Source organism: Trichechus manatus, unplaced genomic scaffold (assembly GCF_000243295.1).
Source record: "Trichechus manatus latirostris isolate Lorelei unplaced genomic scaffold, TriManLat1.0 scaffold00128, whole genome shotgun sequence".
Taxonomy (NCBI): domain Eukaryota; kingdom Metazoa; phylum Chordata; class Mammalia; order Sirenia; family Trichechidae; genus Trichechus; species Trichechus manatus.
In genome coordinates, this window is record NW_004444064.1 from 3,940,639 (window position 1) to 3,946,141 (window position 5,503).

General features: G+C 48.6%; 1 long non-coding RNA gene across 2 annotated transcripts; it reads right to left on the reverse strand.

Moving 5' to 3' along the window:
- Positions 1-4,932, reverse strand: LOC111822084 (uncharacterized). Of its 2 annotated transcripts, XR_002825373.1 has the most exons (4): positions 4,675-4,932; positions 4,476-4,584; positions 1,266-2,684; positions 1-13 (listed from the first exon to the last, which is right to left on the reverse strand). It is a non-coding gene; the product is annotated as an uncharacterized LOC111822084 (long non-coding RNA). The 2 variants fall into 2 exon arrangements; XR_002825372.1 differs by lacking the exon at positions 1-13 and having other exon boundaries at positions 1,232-2,684.
- Between the last annotated feature and the right edge of the window lie 571 nt (positions 4,933-5,503).

Consider the following 5,503-nt stretch of genomic DNA (forward strand, 5'->3'; position numbering starts at 1 on the left):
GGGGCAGGGGAAGCTGAGGCCCAAAGAAGGAAAGGACAGAGAGTTACCACTGCAAGTAGACCCACCTATCCAACCAAGTCCAAGCTGTGTCCCCAGCCTCAGCCTTCCTGCCTCCGGCCAGGCCCCTAGCACAAAAAGAGCCTAGAAATTACCAATGAAAACCAAGACACAGGAATCCAGGGTGGAAGGCGTGAAATTGCTTTGATGAGGGCACCCAGGCTTTCAGCAGTATCGCATCCCCAGAGATGTCCTCAAATGGCTCATTTGGGCATTAGTGGAAAGCACAAATTGAATAGGAAATTGGTGCTGAGTACCAGGAAGGAGAGAAGCGACGTGTCCCGAGGGCAACGGGAGAGTCTTGACGGGGTAGGGCCTAGGTTAGGCACCCCTTGACCTGTGGGAGCCCCACAGTCAGCCTGGCCTTCGTAGTAGCTGGAGAAATTAGATTTGAGGGGTCTGGGGAAGCATCATGACCCTCCTGTTTTGGAAGAAGGTGCCAGCTCACTCACGCCCCTCCACCTCTCCAATGAGCTGAGATTTTTCTTTAATCCATGCTCAGTGCTCTGACCATTCTAACCATATCAGTGTTGTTCACTGCTGAGCCAAGTGGACTCATTACGATTCCATTTTCTCCTTTGTACAACTTTTCATTCTTTTTCCCAGAGTTGATAATCGCTTACGTTTTTCCTTGCCTCACCTCCTTTGACGTTGGAACCAAGTCTTTCCTCACCCTCCACCTGCTCTATAAGATGCCTCTCGGTATGATTTCCCACAAAGTCAAACCCCTCAGTTAAGCATTCATTTCTGACCAGGGTTGGGGACTGCATAAGTGTCTAGCCAGCCCTGTTCAGGACAAAGGCCAAGCCCCCTCCCCGCTCTTCCCAGGTTACTCTTACACCCTCCGTTGGGTGACTTAGGGAAGCAGGAATGCTACCTCTTGGGCTCCCTCCCACAGGGTGGCCAAGCCATGGAAGAGGAAGGCTAAAGGAGGAAGAGGCTTTCTGAGTATTGTGGGGGTGGAGGCTGGGTGTGAGGCAATGGTGGGGGAGCCCAGGCCAGGGTTCAGGACAGTGAGTGGATGGAAACAGCCCCCAACCCCTCACATTTCTTCCTCCTTTCTACCCTCACCTGCTGCTCCCTGCATCCCCCCACCCGCAGTCCGGATTCCACTTTAGGTTCTCTATTGCACCCTTGCTGGGTGACTTGGAACCAGCCCCTGGCCACTCTCTGTTTCTTTATCTGTAAAGTGGAGATCAAGACATCACCTTTGTAGGGTTGTGTGGCATCAGATGAGAGAGAACTATTCGGAGCACTGTTCAGTGCTCCCATCACTGTCGGTTACTGCTCTGCACCCCTGCCCTCAGATCTCCATACGTGGGTGTGCCTGTGCCCCCTCGCCTCTGCGCTGTCGCTGCCAGCTCCACCCACCTCAGCAGCTCTTGCCTCCCCAACAAAGGGCGTGAAGCTGAGTCAACATCGCAAAAGGAAGTTACTGGTGGAAAAAAATTAGAAAGAAAAAGCAAAAAAGCAAAGATGGGGGGAGGGGGAGGAAAAAACAAGAGCTGGCTTTGAGGGAGAATTTGTAGGCCAGCTGAGAAGGAAGTTGGCAGAGACATGGGATAACTGAGACATGAACCTGAGAGCTGGGAAAGGGACCCCGGGCAGTTTTGCTGTTGACATGAATCCAGTTGACACTTGGGTGTGTTCTCAAGAAATGAAATTGCCTTCTGGATTTTGACGGATGGATTGTTCTGACTACCTCTTGCTGGGGCTGGCCCACACTGGTGCCTGCTGGAATGGTTCTGACCTTCTGATTGTGACCCAGTTCAACTAACACAGCATTCACTGGGCACAGTGCCTGGCCCTCCAACAGACCATGGATGTTGGGTACCCTGTTGTAGCTCCCTACCCTGCGCCTCTGTCTACTTAACCTGGAACCCCTGCCTCACAGACTCCATCATGAAAATCTTCCCTATTCTTCCAGCCCTACACCAAGGACATCTCCTCAGTGGAAACTTCCAGAATCCCTCACGCCTGGATTCCACTTTAGAGGACTCCTCTCATGCTGCCTTGTACCACAACTGGGTGCTGACACTATTGTCTCCTAGACAAGACCACGGGGCCAGGGGTTGTGTAGTCTCTGCACATCTAGCCCAGTGTCGGGCCCAGCGTTGGGCCCAGGCACAGGGAAAGTCCTCGGTGGACACCCAGTGAATTAAATTCAATTTTCCAGAAGGTATAGATGAAAGCGACTACAGATGGAATTTCTTTGTTGACTTAGTGGAAAAGCTTATTCCCAGAATCCTGCTACAGCCTTTATTTATTTGTTTGGTTAGAAATAGCCCGAAGTTCACTCATCCCTAGCTTTAGAATCTAGTTGTGTCCTATGAAATTATTGGCGATTTGTATTAGTCTTCTAGAGCTGCCATAACAAAATCTACAAACTGGGAGGCTTATGAGAACAGATTTATTCTCTCACAGTTCTGGAGGCCAGAAGTCCAAATTCAGGGTGTCAGCCAGGCCATGCTCCCTCTGAAGTCTCTATGGGAAGATCCTTTCTTGTTTCTCCCAGCTTCTGGCAGTCCCAGGCATTCTCAGGGTGGAGATGCATCTTCACGTGGCGTCCTTCCCCCATGTGTCTGTCCGTCTGCGTCTCTTCTCCTCTTTATAGGACACTGGTCCTACTGGATTAGGACCCATGCTACTCAGTATAACCTCATGTGAACCTACCTGATAACATCTTCAAAGACCCTATTGCCAAACAAGGTCACATTCACAGATGGGGCGCAGAGGTGGGAGTTAGGACTTCAACATATCTTTTTGGAGGACACAGTTCCATCTGTAACACTACTGGTACCCAGATAGTGCTGTTGTTTTAGTCTGTTTCTATTTAAAAATCACCCCTTAGTTCTTTGGGATTGCTCTCTTGTTCCTCATTTGGGATCAATATCGACTCTTTGACCAAGGGCTGGCAGGGGTTTGGGACTGCTCCAACCATGCCCTGCACCGCCCCAGGATGCCACAGCACTTCCTTCTCAGCCACCATTTCCTGATCTCCGAAGCAAGGGGGTTGAGCAACAGGCTGCCTCGCTCCTCTGAGCCTGTGGTTTCCACCCACTGTGCCCACACTTGGTGTTTGACATTAAATGCACCAAGGGTTTGTTGTCTTTCACACTCCGAAAATTATGCCATGGCACGGATTTCTGATGGAATGTATCAAACAGGGAGTGTCTCAGTTTCTCAGTGCTGCTGTAACAGAAAGACCATAAGTGGTGGCTTTAATGAACGGAAACTTATTTTCTCCCAGTTCAGGAATCTAGAAGACCAAATTCAAGGCACTGGCTCTAGGGGAAGACACTCTCTCTGTCAGCTCTGGAGGAAAATCCTTGCCTCAGCTTCTCTAACTGGCCGTCCCTGGATTTCCCTGATCTGCCTCCATCATCATGAGACAGTGTTGGTTTTCCCCCATGTTTGCTTTTCTGTGCCGAATCTGCTCTTTTATACAGGTAGTCCCCGATTTACGACAGGGTTCCATTCCGACAGCTCGGTCATAAGTCAGTTCTGACGTCAAGTCAAATAATACATCCTTTTTTTTTGAGTGTTCTGTATTATTTTAGTTTTCATTATTGTTGAATTTTATGATCAGTATATTTATAAATCCGGCAGTGTTTTGAACAGTAAATCATAAAATTGAACATCTGCGAGTGAACATCTGAGGATAACATCAGCAAATTATGCATTGCAGTATATTGCTAATGATAAGATGTAAAAAAAAAAAAAAAAAAAGGATAGTTGTAAGTGCAGTAACTCAAATACATCGAAAGTCGGGGACTACCTGTCTATCAAAAGTCATTGGCTTAAAACACACGCTACATTGATATGGTCTCGTTAACATGACAGAGAAAACCCTATTTCCAGATGGGATTACATCTACAGGCATAGGGGTTAGGATTTACAATACACGTTTTGGGGGGACATAATTCAATCCATGACAGGGAGATGACAAAACTAGTGGTGAGTGGGTCATTGACATCGGGTACTAAAGGGCAGGAAGGAAGGGAACTTGCAGAGCAGGGACAATCAGTGAAGCCTCATGGCAATGGGCTGGCATTCAGACTACCAACCATCTCCAGTCAAAGTAGGGTCACCAAGCAACTCCCCAAACTGAAGGGTCATGATGCTGCCAGAGAGACCCCGGGACCTATCACCTTCTCTGCACCCCTCCACCTGACACGTACCAGCCTATCCGATTCCCTCCTACTGAGGCCACTGCCTCCTCTCTGCTGCTGGACCCTCTTTCTAGGCCTTTCCTTTAAATGGTGGCACTGGCCAAAAGTGTGCTTACCGTACACCTTCTCTCCCAGCCTTGGGATTTTTATTACCACTGATTTGCTTCTGACACCCATCTTTCCCCCTGGAGCGCCTGGCTATGCACATTAGGATTCGCACAGCCTCATCCAACTCCCCCAGCTCACCTCACATTCCTCCTTCTCCTCCTGCAATTTCCCCTGTTTCAATGGTGACACCATCATTCACACAATCTTCCTTAAATGTTCTTCTGCTTCTGTTAGTTTCCTGTGACTGCTGTAACAAAATACCACAAAGAACAGAAGTTTATTGTCTCCCAGTTTTGGCGGCCAGAAGTCCAAATCAGGGTGGTGGCAGTGCTGATACCTTCTGAGGTTCTGAGGGAGAATCTGTCCTATGCCTCTCTCCCAGCTTCTGGTAGTGTTACCAAACCCAGGAAGGTGGGTCCTTGCCCAGTGCGCTCACAGTTGCCAATTATCTAGACACCGGTCTTTGAGAAAGAGAAAGTAATTTTATTGCAATGTGCAGAGCAAGGAGCCAGGAGGAAGTTCCTCAGATATAGCTCCCAGAGCTATGGGTAGGCAGGGATTATGTGTGATTTGGGCAGCAAGATGGCGGCCACGCAGGTGTTCTGGGGGGGGATAACTCTAGAAGGTGGCCAGGAAACAGGAGGTGACATGGTTCTTGTCAGACCTCTCACTTCAAAATAGGGTCCGGGTGATGATTTTCCTTCTGATTCATTCCACCTGTTGCTGCATCTTTTGCATTCTTAGGGTCAGGTTACAATCCCCCCTTGTGTTGTAGCAATTCCTTAATCTTAAGGGATAAGGGTCAGCGACTCATCTATCTACTTCCTGCTGACAGGGGATGGAGTTTTTAGGGACCTTCACTGTGGAGTGGGTAACTAGAAGAACTTCATAAGGACCAGTCTGCTTGAGTTGAAGCTGGCTGCAAGGATGATGGTTATCCCACTTCTTTATGAGAACTAGGTTTCCTGGGTTCAAAGGATGAAGAGGTATATCTGTGGGAAAGAACATATGACTGGACGCATTATGGTTAATAGCTTTCAGAGTTACATATAGTGACCTAAGTTACCTGAAAACACTGAGTTCCTGGACTACTTGAGGATCATCTGAAGCAATACATCCCCAGGCTTCCTTAAGGAAAGGTCTCCCATATAGCATTTCATTGGGGC